The sequence below is a fragment of the Tiliqua scincoides genome, chromosome 9, assembly GCF_035046505.1.
Source record: "Tiliqua scincoides isolate rTilSci1 chromosome 9, rTilSci1.hap2, whole genome shotgun sequence".
In the NCBI taxonomy this organism is placed as follows: Eukaryota; Metazoa; Chordata; class Lepidosauria; order Squamata; family Scincidae; genus Tiliqua; species Tiliqua scincoides.
Window position 1 is genome coordinate 41,456,908 of NC_089829.1, and position 15,984 is coordinate 41,472,891.

At 46.1% G+C, this 15,984-nt stretch overlaps 1 pseudogene; it reads right to left on the reverse strand.

The window, feature by feature from the left end:
* Nucleotides 1–15,638: 15,638 nt before the first annotated feature.
* LOC136660954 (5S ribosomal RNA) lies at nucleotides 15,639–15,758 on the reverse strand (annotated as a pseudogene).
* Between the last annotated feature and the right edge of the window lie 226 nt (nucleotides 15,759–15,984).

The following is a 15,984-nucleotide window of genomic DNA, read 5'->3' on the forward strand; positions in this document are numbered from 1 at the left end:
CTTCCTCTGCCAGGAAGATAAAATATGAACAGGCCCTCAGACAATGAACTCTTACCATTGGATGGATAGTAAGAGTCAGAGGGGATCCTCTAATTTGCTTTCTGAAAGGGCTTTGTGTTTCAAATGGATATTCAGCAGCTGTGGGAGGCTTGCTGTGTACATTTACATGACAAAAAGAATCCATCTCCTTTTCTGGAGATCTCAGGAGGGATTTAGGTGGGAATTCATTCATAAAGTCCTCAGACCTTGTGAATAACAAAGAAAGTACCCGGCAGTTATAATGAGAGGGAGCTCAAAAACTCCATCAGTAGTCTTCATATGTGGCGCACATCCTCGTGCAATTGCCAGCACAGCTGCTTGAGACTCCTGCCAAGGAGAGAGAGAGAGAGAGAGAGAGCCACAGGACTGCTGCGGCATATTTTATAGATATCGATAGAGATAGATAAATAGATATCTTCTCTGCTGTGGCATCCCTCATCGGAATTAGACAAGGAGAAACTGACCATGGGGGAGCGAGAGAGGGTGCATGGAGGAAGCCAGGCCTGCTGCAGCCATTTTCTAAAATAATAATAATAATAATAACAACAACAACAATGCATGCAAATTAAGGCAGAAGTGTTTTGTGAAAACAATAGCCAGACGTTTTGCAAACCCTGAGCCTTGTCTCAATAAATTAAGTGTGAGCGAGTCATTGATTTCAATCAAACCGCTATTAATTATTAGCAAAGCCAAATTTTCTTTGAAATGAGGCTCTCTCTCTCTCTCTCTCTCTCTCTCTCTCTCTCTCTCTCTCTCTCTCTCTCTCTCTGATTTTCCTCTTAATTGAGGCTGGAGGATGCAAAAAAAAAAAAGGCTTAGAAAAGTATTTTAAAAAAGAATCTCCATTTAACTATCTTGCTTTTCCCCTAGAGATCAAGGCAAGCAACACAGAAAAAATAAAAAAGAACCTCAACCTCTTAAATGTGCCTGCAAAATAGATTTCAGCTTCTCAAAAACACTATAATGGATTTAAAGTGTGTCACACACGCTCCACACTTGCTTTTATAAATATACCTCATTAAAAGAAGTAAATAAATAATGCTTAAGTTTATCTTGACTTGAGCATGTATGGACAAATGCTGGTTGCTTGGTGTGGGACTTCAGATGCTGGAGATAGATATCACCATCAGACAAAAGCATCATGTTCAGTGAGGACCCAATGAGTGTCACAGTATCCATGCATGATAATTGGGAACCTTTAAAGCAGGATTAGGCACACTATGGAGAAATTGACTCTCAAGGACTACTGATGATGGTCAGATATAACCTTCAAGATCACTGGTGCAGTGAATACCTGAGTAGGGAAGGGCTCTCACCTTCATACCCTCCTCAGCTTCCTGAAAGTACCTTGCTGGCCATTGGGATACACAAGATGTTCGATCATGTTGGAATTTGGATTTGGTGCCACCTGCAGGACTCTGGAGGGCATTGGAATACCCAGTCACCTGAAGCCTGTTCGTCACTAGGGTTTGCATCACCCGGTGCAGGAGGCCAGCCTGTCACCTCCATGATGGACCTCCTCCCATGCAGTGCTAAGATCCTTCCTAGCAGCCTATAGGATCTGGCCAATTTACAAATGAATCAGGAAATTAATTGGTAGGATGAAGAAACACTAACAGCTCATGTCATTAAAAAAAAAAAATTAAATGTGTGTATATATCTATATCTATATATCTATAGATATACCCCTGGGGGCTGGGGATAAGAATAGGCCCTCAGTTTGGCTGTACTTGTCGTAAGAGGTGACTAAACAGCCACTGGGTAGATGGGACTCATCAGCCTGGGAAGGCAGCTCATCTGAGAGAAGGAAAACTCTGATCCCAAACCTCCACTGCCTTGTGGCTACATCCAGTTATGGAAAAGGCTTCAGGAGACAACCTCGAGGCAAAATCCGGAGCCAGAGTCCCTGAGGCAGTTCGTGGCTGTATACAGTCATGCTCTGGCAACTCCTGCGACGCCACTGGAACCAACCGTATTGGCTTTTGCATGTCCATTGGACCATTTCAGGGACGTGGAGCGGGGGGATTTGCTGCATGGGTAACAGTCTATCCTCCATATCTACTTTACCCAGGCTTCGCACAATGGAGAGGACACTCTGTTCCAGAACACGATACCATAGTCTTCTGAGACTGAAGGATGCCAACAAAGATCTATAAGTAGATCTATATGTGTATATATACAACACATATTGGTGCATTTTCAGGCAATGGAGACAGCAGCATTTGGGCTTCCCTGTCTCTGATCTACCTGTTCTACCTGTCCTAAAGGAAGAGTAGAGCAATGGTGCATCAGGAGGTGCCTGTTCAGGCATATGGGACAGCAAGAGTGAATGGGTTTATCTGCCCTATATTAGTATCAATGCATATAAAGCTTCCCCCCCCCTTTGAGAGAAATAATTTAATTCATTGATCATCTCATTTATATGCCTTTGCCACCTTTTCTCACCTCATCTCTTTAATATAGAGGTACTAAGACATTTACAAAACCTGCATTGTGAACACTTCAGCTGAAGCTTTATTCTGATAGTGATCTCAGCAGATCCCTTTCATTTTTTTTCCTTTAACAGCGCCAGCAAAATTATAATAATATATAAAACTATGACTGAGCAAATGTTTAAAACAATGCTCCTCTTATGTTTAGTAGGGGGAAACGATTCTTGCTCCTCATCCCAGCATAGCATCAGTGGCATAGCAGGGGCAGACCACCACCCCCCCAGGTGATCCAGAATTTTCCCAGGTTCTCTATGGGAGTTTGTGCAGCGCTCGCCTCCCGAGCGCTCAGATCAGAGAACGAAGCTCTGAAAGGCACTCCCACCTACCCCTGGCACTGTTTTGCTCCAAATCAGAGCCATTCTGGGAGTGGGGGTGATGTGGTAACATAGGGGGCAATGCGATGACATAGCTGATGCAAATAATTATCAAATTATGCTGAAATCCTTTGCATTCTTTTCTGGGTGCAGCTTCATTAAATATAGTGGGACTTACTTTAGGCTTGTAAAGGATTGCACTGTTAGAAAATGGCAGGACGTTATTCCGTTCCAGACAATCCTATGCATGTCTACTCAGAAATAAGTCCCATGGAGTTAAATTGTGAGCCGTTTTCTGGGAGAGAACCTTATTTTTGGCTATGTAACATGTTTTGCTAAAAAATGGTAGACAAATATATGTTGGTTCTTATGCACAGACTGCCAGATGCTGGTGGCTGGATTTGACCTGTTGGGCTGAAAGCCCATGATGTGACGGACCATCTTGCTGAAGCTAAGCTGGGTCTGGTCAGTGCCCTGACCCCCTTACAAACCCCAAATATGGTTGTTTCAGTTTTGCCATAGAAAACCAGTTGGTTCTACAAGTACTAATGGAATAGGTACTGTAACCTGTTGTTCCTGACTGGTGGAATGTGACATTTCAGCACCATGACAAATAATTTGGCCATCATTAAACCAGGATGCTCAGTTTGACTGCAATTGTGAGCTATAGCTTATGCAGCATGACGGTTAATCAAGCCCTATTAATCAATGAATTATGCAATCCCAGGACAAAGTGCTTGGCAGCATGGCAAACTTGTTAGCAACTCAATTTGTGCTTAAAAAGAATTGATTTTACTGTATTTAAGAACTCTTAAGACTACATGAACCCTAATAAAACCCACCTAAAAAGTTGCTTTCATTAAGTGTTTATTGCCGTACTCATTTAGAATTGGTACTAAAATGTAATACAATAATTGATATACTTGGCCCACTTGGAAACCTCCTCTCCTTAGCTTTGGCTTTCGTCATACTGCATGGAGATGCAGGATAGAACCTTGCGGTAAAGAGACAAGCATTTGAACTTTTGAATTGCACAGAAAATCACATAGAAAGTTTGAATCACATAGAGTTAAGTCAAGTTTAGTAGTGGTTCGTGAGGTGGTCACTGTAGACTACCAGTGTCTACCACCAGGCTCTAGTGCATGGGGCAGGGAACCACGGCATCCTAAGGGTTGGTGCCAGGTTGCAGTGGAGCTAGGGACAAAGCCTTGAGTATAACAAAACCATATGTATGATATGGCACTGTGCCAAAACCATATGCCCCTACAATGGCATATACTTTGACGGTAGAGTGGTAGAAGTTTGGGATCCTGCTGGCACCCCACCACCAAGGAAAGCCCCCATAGGGATTGGGGAGAGGCTTACCTGGGTGGTAGGGTAGCCATGATATTGAAAGCTTCATGACTGTCATAAAGTCCTCTGGGTCACTGTTGCTGCCTACAGAGTCAACCAAGTTGGTTGGTACAGGATTTCAGGGCTGACTCCTCTACCAGTGCCCAAAGTGGTTGAGGCCTGATGCCACCTCTAACCTTGTTACCTGGAGATATTCCAAGATGGTTTTGTGGAGAGCTGCAGCATTTGAAAAGTGACACCAACGGGAACAGAAGAATAATATTTTATTACCTCCACTTCTCACTGTATTCTGATAAGCCAGCCAGGAACCTGCTTTGTTTTCCTGACAGCACCTAGACAGCTCAACCTCTGACACAGCATTAGCGGGAAGGACATCTGGGAAATATAAAATGGCACTGGGAGGCGGAGACCTATCTAGTCCAGCTTCCTATCTATCAAAGTGGCCCACCAGGTGCTGCTCCTTGAAGCATCAGGCAGGCAACTGGGAGATACAGAGAACTGTACTAGTTGGGTCTTTGGCATGATCCAATGGGGTTCTTATTGTCTAGTAGTGCACCACCACAGTCAACCAATAAGGACTTCCATGTGGACTGTGGCTTTCCAGATGACAAGGAGAAACAGCAGTCCTTTCCTGTCTCAGGAGTTACCAGCAACGCATAGATGTGGGTCTTGTGGGCATTGCAAGCAGCTCATGCTCACCCATGGAGCCACCTCTGCATGCCTCCTTAATCCTAACTATCAAGTAGCATCGTTAATGAGAGACAGAAAGACATTTCCCCACCACTAATGTTTCCTTGGTGTAAGAATACGTATTAGGTTAGCTGACTGGCCAACATCTCTCTCTACAAATGGCACTAAGTTTTGCAGGGAGGGAGTCTCACTGTGGCGTGCAAATGGTTCCTCCCCGTACCCTCTGGAGCCATTCCAGGTAGTGGGAGCAAAATGAAGGCAAGGGCAGGGTGGAGGATTGGGACCTAAATGGATCAAAGCACTAACTCAGAATAAAACAGTTTGACATGGAGAGGGGCAGGTTGTCTCATTACCAGTGGCGTAGCTCGAGGGGGTGCAAAGCACTAAATTTTGCAGGCGCTTGAACACGCCATTAAAGTGTCCCCTTCCCCTTAGGAGCCTTTCTGGGCAGTGGGGACAAAATGGCATTTACCTCTGTTTTGCTCCCACTGCCTGGAATTGCTCCGAAAGGGGAGGGGCCTGTTGAATGCTGTGGTGAGACTCCCTGTAAAACTTAGTGCTTTGCACCCCCTCGAGCTACGCCACTGCTCTCTACATTTGTGTCTCCAAAACATAATTTGGAAAGAGGGGGGCGAAGAGTCTGTCATAAGGAGACTTGGCTGTTTGAAACAAAACCACAAGCAAGAAAACAGATTGGCATTCTGCCTCTGCAGACAACGCATTTAACTTTGCCTTGTCCCTTGTGAAGGGTAATGGCTGAACATCAGAGCAATCTTTTCAGAAAAATGGGAATGCATAAGCAGCGCACACGTCTAAATGGATCCGCACCTAAGAAAATATTTTGCACAGGGACTAAAGCCTAAATAGCCAATCAGAGAGGAGAAAGATGAAAGCAGCAGGGCCATTTTATTAAGTAAAGTGAGGCCATTTATTATACCATCGCGGGCGAGGGAAATAGCATCGTCCAGAAATAAAGTAATAAGAAGCCCAGGTCAATTCTCCCAAGCATACCGATGAAGGGATGTGCAGTGATAACTATGCTTTTTCTGGCCTTTGCTCAAATGTACTTTTTTTCCCCCCAAGCCATTGCTTTATTTCAAAACCTGCTATCAAATACAGCAGTTGAGAGTGGCCAACAGTGGTGTCAAGGGTTAGCCAAGTCAGTCACTGCCTGAAGGCTCGTGCTAATCAAAGGGGCCTAGCTGGCTGTGCTGACCTGAGAGTTCTCGGGGGTGCTGTGCGGGAGCCCACTGCTGGACTTCTCCCCATGATTCACAGCAACCTGGTGCCAATATTAAGAGCTGATTTTGGACTGACAATCAGCCTGAAGAAAACACAGGCCATGGTTCAGGATGTGGACTCACCTCCCTGCATTACAATCTCTGCGCATGAACTGGAGGTTGTCCATGACTTTGTGTACCTTGGCTCAACGATCTCCGACACTCTTTCTCACGATACTGAGCTAAACAAACACATCAGTAAAGCAGCTACCACGTTTTCCAGACTCACAAAGAGAGTCTGGTCCAACAAGAAGCTGATGGAACATACCAAGATCCAGGTCTACAGAGCTTGAGTGTAGACACTTCTGTACTGCAGCGAGTCATGGACTCTTCGCTCACAACAGGAGAGGAAACTGAACGCTTTCCACATGCGCTGCCTCCGACGCATTCTCGGCATCACCTGGCAGGACAAAGTTCCAAACAACACAGTCCTGGAACGTGCTGGAATCCCTAGCATGTATGCACAGCTGAAACAGAGACGCCTGCGTTGGCTCAGTCATGTCGTGAGAATGGTTGATGGCCGGATCCCAAAGGATCTCCTCTATGGAGTACTCGTGCAAGGAAAGTGCCCTACAGGTAGACCACAGCTGCAATACAAGGACATCTGCAAGAGGGATCTGAAGGCCTTAGGAGTGGACCTCAACAAGTAGGAAACCCTGGCCTCTGAGCGGCCTGCTTGGAGGCAGGCTGTTCAGCATGGCCTCTTCCAGTTTGAAGAGACACTTGGCCAACAAACTGAGGCAAAGAGGCAAAGAAGGAAGGCCCATAGCCAGGGAGACAGGCCAGGGACAGACTGCACTTGCTCCTGGTGTGGAAGGGATTGTCACTCCCGAATTGGCCTTTTCAGCCACACTAGACGCTGTTCCAGAACCACCATTCAGAGCACAATACCATAGTCTTTCGAGACTGAAGGTTGCCAACATAAAAATTCCAATGCCAGTCAACGGTAAGGGAGATCCACAGACTAATTCTAACAAGGCTGTCCATGCCGTGGTATACCTGCACCAAAACGGCCGCTGTACGCCGCTGCGGCAGGAGGAAGCCAGAGGTCTCCTGGAGGTAAGGGAACTGATGTTCCCTTGTGTCAAACCCTGGCAGCTGTTATGGGTCTACAGGATCTCAACCAGCTCAATGGCTGGTCAGATCCAAGTAGACCTGTGTAGGGCTTTCAGGCCCAGAATGGCAACCTCCTTTGCTGTTCCCACTTCCCCCCGTGTGTGAACCACCCTTGCCCCGCCCTGCTTCTGCCTAGTTTTGCCCCCACACCAACTTCTCTTCACCCTCCCCGCACTCTGCAACACCCCTGTGCCCTTGGATACATATTGCTGATGGCTCCTGGCGGCTCCTCCAACTTGCACAGAGGCCCAGTACCACCTTCTCTATAACCTAGAACCAGCCCAGCTGAAAGGAGAGTAAAATGAGCTCTGCTTTCTCTGCTTTCACTCTTGAACTGATACAAGTACAGCCTCTAGATCCAATCTGGAAACTTTGCGAGAAGGGGCCCAACTTGCTGCCTGCCCCACATGCTGTCCACCTGCAAGACAGCATATCTTCTGAAAGTGGATGTTGGACCATTCAACTGAAGGTCATCATCATCCCCTTAAGGAGGTGAGGTGCTTAAGGAGACAAGAAACCCATGCCTGTAGAGAGTGTCTTCTGAGTTCTTGGCCTTTTAAACATCTTTTAACATCTCTTAACATCCAGTCACAGGCTTGGGGCCTTTTATAAACTGCTGCTGTTTCCTCTTTTTACACCTTTTTGTCTGATTGCTGTTTTTAAGATGTGTGCTGTAAATGTGTTTTTATCTTATTTTTAAAATCATGTTTTTACATGTGTTCTTTTTAATCATTGTTGGAAGCCGCCTCGGGTTCCTTTGGGGTGAAAGGTGGGGTATAAATGAAGTAGGCAAATAATAAATAAATCAATAAATCAGGGCATCCTCCCGTTTGCCTTCTAAAGTGGAACTACCAGGTTTCAAGGAACTCTCCCTTGCTCCATGCTAAAATAGGGCATTCTGAGAATGCTATAATTCAATTCCTTCTAGCAGGTGATGAAGAGCATACAACCCTCTCAGTCGCACAGTTCCTAAATTTGAGTAATCTGAATCGAGCCAAACTTTCTGCACCAAGCAATCACTGAGTAGATTACATCTTGGCAATAGCTGCAGAGTAACTGATTGTTTTCTGTCTTTTAAATAATTCATGTTTGTATCTAAAATGTAACGTACGTTCGTATCTGTGTGCACACGTAGGTGCACACATATACATATATTTGTGTACTACTTAGGTTTCTATTCTCTCTATGGTTTCTGTACAAAGTCTTCACCCATCAAATGTTTATGCCTAATAAAGGTTTTGTTGACTGTTGACTCCGAGGTTCACTAGGTTGGAAGGTTAACCCCTGCTAATTGGGTAAGAGGCACTTTTTTCATGTGGGTGCTCCTTTTTTTAGCAGGGGGAGACTAACTGGCCCACCTCACCCCAGCACTGTCTGTTCTAGTGGCTGTCTGCTGGTATTCATTTGCATTTTTTTTAGATTGTGAGCCCTTTTGGGGCAGGGAGCCATTTAGTTATTTGATTTTTCTCTGTAAACCACTTTGTGAACTTTTAGTTGAAAAGCGGTATATTAGTTGGCAACCTTCAGTCTCGAAAGATTCTGGTATCGCGCTCTGAAAGGTGGTTCTGGAACAGCGTCTAGTGTGGCTGAAAAGGCCAATCCGGGAGTGACAATTCCTTCCATATATAAATACTGTTAATAGGAGGAGCCCTGACACTTAAGTCTGGGGAGCATGGCCCTAGTGATATCAATACTGCTGTGTATTCCCAAAACATCCGGCACCAGAGAACATCCCTACAGCAAAGAAAAGAGAAAAAGGAAAACATCCTTTTCTGAGGATTTTCCTCATTTTTCCCAGTGTAAAAATTGTCATATTTTCTTTTTCAGGAGGAGTGAAATATTAAAAGTAATGGTTGAAAATAATGCTGCTACAGCATATTACATACTCCTACTCCTTCTCCTCTCCTTCCAGGCAGACTGGGGGAGGTGGTCATTTACCATTAAATTGTGAACAGAGGAGAGGAAATAAGAGGTGGTTCCAGAACCTGCTTCAGACTGACAACCTGAGATTGGACAACCTTAGCAACAATCCTACTCTGGAACGTGCCGCAAATGTTTCTGAACATTTAATCCAACGATAGTACGCTATCTCATTTTCCTCATCCAATCTGGGCATCATACTGGGACATACTGTGAATGTTACAACCTGCTTGAGCATTCCTAACAGATGGGCAGCCAATCCTATTGGGCTGCCCCACTGGCAGTACAAGCATTCTGCCAACATAAGCTGCCTTATGGTCATTGCAAGGAACATCTGGCTGTGCATGGAATTGTGCACTGTCAGAACGCCAGCAGGGAGGCCAAAGCCTCCTCGTGCACACCAGGGGATTGAAGAAGGCTTCTTGACACAGGTAGGATATTGGAAGAGGTAGGACAGGGCAGAGAAAGGGAGACTTGGGGGACAGTGTGGGCGTATCAGGTCCAGGAAGGGAGCAGATCTAGTGGCAGCAGTGGCTGCCGAATCCTTACCCATTTCCCGGGCCCAATTCCTCTTCATGGATCAAAGCGGACTTGTGCCAGTGATATCTCTGGAGCAGGTCTGAATTGACCAACTGGGCTTACCCCAGGGAAAGGGCATAAATGTTACCCCAAGGAGGCCTCCTGAGGCCAAAATTTCCCTGCAGGATTCAACAGGTGTGCATTGGCGTTAGGTAGAAGTTAAGTAGGATTGGGCTGTAATGTTACGCCCAGCTTGTCTAGTCCCTTCCAGTCCAATCCTAAAGCAAGGCAGGACCAGCAGTCTGCACACTGCCCCAGCAATGGCCTCCACAGACTTGCCATAAGGCACGATGTGGTGACCAGGAGGAGACAGGCACCGGAGCCACTCGGCACTCAACATCCACACCAATTGGCAGCCCGCTGGGACCTGGGGTGAAGGACCAAGTGGCAGGGAGGTGGTCCAGGGCAGGGGGAGGATGGAGGATGGTGGCAGAACTGGATGGGGTGTGGGGGGGGGCAGTTTAGGCCCGGGAGGGGGCAGGGACAGGAGTCTTGATTACCCCCATATTCTATCCCCCCTTCCTGAACCTTGGTGGCTGACACGAGTCTCCTTGGTTCTGCAATGTTAGCTAAATAGATCTGAGTAGACCAATAGGGGTTATTGGGGCCCAACATGGGGTAAGAGAAACAAAGTTCCTTTACGCCAAGGAGATCTCTGGCTGCTCCCCTGGCCATGCAGGGGTAGTGGCTACAATAGGATTGGGCTGTAAGTTTCATCCTTACAGTCTCTCATTGTGCAGTGTGACCTTGTGCAACATGACCATGATTGTCCTATCACCTGACATATAGAAAGATCTCGGTGGATGATGCTACAATACATCACGGCTTCTTTTGTGAAACTAAATCTTCACAAACTCTAGAATGGGGGGGGGGCAGTGAGGTGGGAGGACAGAATGATGTGTACTGTGGTTTGCAATTCAGTTTTACAATTAGTGGAAAAAGAATCAGCTCCTCTAAAGATTAATAAAGAACATCATCGTCAGACATTTAGGGAATTATAAAAAAAAAAAAGCACATAGGGCAGAAAAGTCAACGATGGGTTATGTTCTTGAGATTGTTGCAGTAGTGCTTTTATGTGCTCATATTAATTAGAAGAGACTAAAAGAGTGAAAAGAAATGTTTTCAATATGACTGTAGGACAAATTGTTTTGTTGTACTTTCACTAGTGATGAATGGAGGTTGCCATGATAATTGAAAAAATGGTCTCAAATGGCAGTGCTACCTCAAGGTTCAATAGATGCTTTATTTATTAAGTGCAAAATCTAATTAGATTCAGAGCATATTCCAATATAGTAATCAAGCAGGAAAAAAAACACAATTAAGTGTGTTTGTTATTAGAGGTGAACCAAAGCAATCTGGGCACAGTCACAAAGTGTGGTTAGCACAGTCTGTAATAACCACATAAAATGACTATTAAAGCACACAGACCAAATTGATGGACCAGGTCAGGAGGAAGAAGAAGGAGGAAGAAGGAAAAAGAAATCATATTTGAATATCTCCTTGTTTCTATTTATTCTTGAGATACTTCCATGTGTTCATTTGTGATCATCTGCTCACTGTATTGCAAAGGGAGCAGGAGTAGTTCTGGTGAATGGTGTCACTAGGGGGGAGCAACTGGGGCAAACTGCCCTAGGTGTCATGCTCCAGGGTGGGGTGAGGGGATGATGGGCACATCACTCAAGTCTCCACCGAGAGGAGATCCATGCCACATTTGGTGGCAGAAGTGCCCTCCCATCCATTCTTGCGCACAATTGGTGTGCCAGTCACCTCTCAACTGAGCTCCGCACAACATGGAGCTCAATTGACCCTAAAGTCACATCATCGTAGTCTGCCAGGAAGATGCTTTTCACTGCTGCTCAACATGAAAGCTGGACCTTAGAGGGAACAAAGTGACACCATCTGCAATATGGGAATAAGAATATCTTTCAGTGTTGTACAACTATCACTAGATAACTTATGTGAAGGGATGACAGTGGTTAGTTTACTACTAGATAAGGGTGTGACATTTGGGATGTCAAGACGCCATGCATTTGGCATGCTGCATCAGGCTATGAAAGGTCTTTGTTGTCCCTCTCTAGGTGAACCAGCCTAAATTGGCCAAATGCTCTCACAGCTTAGGTTGGCCAACTCTGACTGAAGTGATTCTTGGAGATATATTTTCCAATCAAATGCAATGTTGGTGATTCCTGGAGGCTCCATTGAAATCTCCAGGATTACTCTCAATTGTCATCTGGAGATCAACAGTGACTCCTGGAGAGTTCAGGACAGTCCTGGAACATTGACAAGCCCGCACTTGGGTATTGAAGTGGCTTGCTGGTAGAGATGGGCCGGAGTCATAGTGCTGAGTCTTGAGTCTAGTCCTGAGTCAGTGAACCTGTGACTCAAGTCACAAATTATTGCCTGTGCCGTTGTGACTCGACTTGTGGAAGATTTTGAGTCATTTGGACACAAAATGGTTCTCAAGTCTGCACCGGCAAAATAGCTGGCGCAGACTTGAGAAACCCCATTGTGGAGTCAGGGACTTTCCTTGGGGGAAGGGGATAAAAGTTCCCTTCACCTAAGCAGATCTCTGGTGGCTTCCCAGCACCCTTGGGATACAGTGGTCGCCATTTTTGGCTCTGCTGTTCATCCAGGCATGGGGAAGCTTTGGACTGGGTTGCCAGTCATACTGAGCCACACTGCTGGTATTAGAACAGAGCAACTCAACACCAACAACACCAGGTAAGGAGGATAGGATAAAGCACAAACAGACAAGTAGTTGAAAATCACATCCCCCCCCCAAGCATCTGAGAACATTTTGTTGAGAAATATGTGGTGCTTCCCATTATGAAAGCTCTGAACTCGCATTTCCAACTCAGTAATGAGGATTTCTCGTACCGAGTGCTCCTTCGGATCTTGTTTTCGACTGCAGGTGTATCCCAATTACCATGGCCGACATCATGGCGATTAGGAACGGCAATTCAATATTCAGCTGATCTGGAATGGAGCAGGTATTAGCCATTACCGTGTGAATGGCACAATTAAAAAGAAATAATCCAATCCTACCTATGTACTTTGGAAACTATTATGAAATTGCAGCAGCTGCTGCATATTAATCTATCATCATCTCCCAACAATGCATCAACATTTCCACCGTAAAATGTGGGAGGCTTGAAAGGGGGTGGGAAGATCTATGTGAGATGCCTCCTCATTTTGCATTCCCTTTGCAACGAGGGGCTGTGTTTTTCCTTCTTAATTCCGTGCACCTGCAGAAACAGAAATTAAAACAAGTAAAATCGAATTAAAAGTTCTTACATTTGAAGGTGTATTAGACTTTTGATCTTTTTTTTGTTTTCCCTGCCCCAGAAACTTCTTATTAATGGATCTCAAAGAATCCTCAGCACCAAGAAGTTTCTCCGGGTACCTCCTGATGGATTGATCGTAACTGGAAGAAGTTTAGATCTTCTCTCACAGACCGTGTATCTCCTCTCTCACCTTTCCATTTTGACAAGGCTAGTTTGAGGAGGAAATACTTTGGGGTAGAAATGGCATTATTGCTACAGTGGATAGATCACTCAGAACCTTCAGCAAGCCAAATCCTCTCTCTTTCATGCTCATGATACATCTGAGCCCTTTTAAATATAAGAATATAAGAACAGCCCCGCTGGATCAGGCCATAGGCCCATCTAGTCCAGCTTCCTGTATCTCACAGCAGCCCACCAAATGCCCCGGGGAGCACACCAGATAACAAGAGACCTGCAAGGCCTCCTGGGAATTGTAGTTTAAGAACATAAGAACAGCCCCACTGGATCAGGCCATAGGCCCATCTAGTCCAGCTTCCTGTATCTCACAGCGGCCCACCAAATGCCCCAGGGAGCACACCAGATAACAAGAGACCTGCAAGGCCTCCTGGGAATTGTAGTTTAAGAACATAAGAACAGCCCCACTGGATCAGGCCATAGGCCCATCTAGTCCAGCTTCCTGTATCTCACAGCGGCCCACCAAATGCCCCAGGGAGCACACCAGATAACAAGAGACCTGCAAGGCCTCCTGGGAATTGTAGTTGAAGAACATAAGAACAGCCCCACTGGATCAGGCCATAGGCCCATCTAGTCCAGCTTCCTGTATCTCACAGCGGCCCACCAAATGCCCCAGGGAGCACACCAGATAACAAGAGACCTGCAAGGCCTCCTGGGAATTGTAGTTTAAGAACATAAGAACAGCCCCACTGGATCAGGCCATAGGCCCATCTAGTCCAGCTTCCTGTATCTCACAGTGGCCCACCAAATGCCCCAGGGAGCACACCAGATAACAAGAGACCTGCAAGGCCTCCTGGGAATTGTAGTTTAAGAACATAAGAACAGCCCCACTGGATCAGGCCATAGGCCCATCTAGTCCAGCTTCCTGTATCTCACAGTGGCCCACCAAATGCCCCAGGGAGCACACCAGATAACAAGAGACCTGCAAGGCCTCCTGGGAATTGTAGTTAAGAACATAAGAACAGCCCCACTGGATCAGGCCATAGGCCCATCTAGTCCAGCTTCCTGTATCTCACAGTGGCCCACCAAATGCCCCAGGGAGCACACCAGATAACAAGAGACCTCATCCTGGTCCCCTCCCTTGCATCTGGCGTTCTGACTTAGCCCATTTCTAAAATCAGGAGGTTGCACATATACATATAAGAACAGCCCCGCAATGAGCATGTCTTTCATTGTGTAGAGGGTCTTACCGCATATTTCCTTCCCATTCTGGTAACTTCAGAAGTCTCAGGTTCGAAGGAAGGAATCAATAGAGTGCTAACTGACCTCCATGGCAGTGGTGGTCCTGGTCCCTGTGCCACCCCGGGGAGAGCCTGGAAGTGCCGCCACTGTCCCCCAACCAGTCATATCTGGAGGTCTTCTGAAGGCTGGAGGTGTTCTGAGGACCAGAGAGATACGTCCAGTTTTTTAGGGATACTGGCACTACCTTTCTAAGGCTTTCTGGAGTCCTCAGAAAACCTCCAAACACGACCCAGTGGGCAGCCCTCAAGAGTTGCGCAGAACCAGGTGTCACCTGGGAGTACTTGTACCCACTGCCACCCCCCTTAACTGTGCCACCCAGGAGCACTTGCACCCGCTGACCCCCCCCCCCCGGTCTGGTACACCAGTGCTCCATGGCCCTAAGAAAGTCACCATGACACAAGGATTATGGACACTTCAGAGATCAGAAGTGGGTTCATCTGAGGAATTTGAGTAGCTGTTCAACTACGCCATCTTCTGATGCTGGTCTTGATTATAGCCCAACTTTTAGACTAAGAACCTAACTAGGCGGCTTGCAATGTGAAAACACAGTAAAATAAAACAAACTTTTCATTGATTCTAAAAGTTTGCATCCCACCTTTCAGTCTGATGAAATCTTCTAAGTGGTTTATGCATTAAGATCTAATAGAAGAAGAAGAAAAAAACAGACATTAATAAAACAACAGAAGATCAATATACAAAATATAATGATAAATATTAGAGGACAGGAACAAACCAACATAAAATACAAAGAGTCAGGATGAAAAAGCAGCAATAGAATTCAACCACCACCCAGTTAATGGTTGGCAACCTTCAGTCTCGAAAGACTATGGCATAAGCCTACAGCACCTGGTATTCCCAGGTGGTCTCCCATCCAAGTACTAACCAGGGCTGACCCTGCTTAGCTTCCGAGATCATGGTATAAGCCTACAGCACCCGGTATTCCCAAGTGGTCTCCCATCCAAGTACTAACCAGGGCTGACCCTGCTTAGCTTCCGAGATCATGGTATAAGCCTACAGCACCCGGTATTCCCAAGTGGTCTCCCATCCAAGTACTAACCAGGCCCGACCCTGCTTAGCTTCCGAGATCATGGTATAAGCCTACAGCACCCGGTACTCCCAGGTGGTCTCCCATCCAAGTACTAACCAGGCCTGACCCTGCTTAGCTTCCAAGATCAGACAAGATCAGGCATGTGCAGGGTAGCAGTTGCCGCACCACCCAGTTAAAAGCACATGGAAACAAACTAGTTAGACTTGCCCAACTAAAAAGTTAATTGAGGGTTCAATCCTATCCAACTTCCCAGTGTTGATTCAGTCATCCCAATGGGGCATGTGCTGCATCCTACAGTGGGGGATGGGGACGGGGACATAGAGGCCTCCTCAAGGTAAGGGAACATTTATTCCCTTACCATGGAGCTGCATTGTAGCTCCATCAGCAATGGAA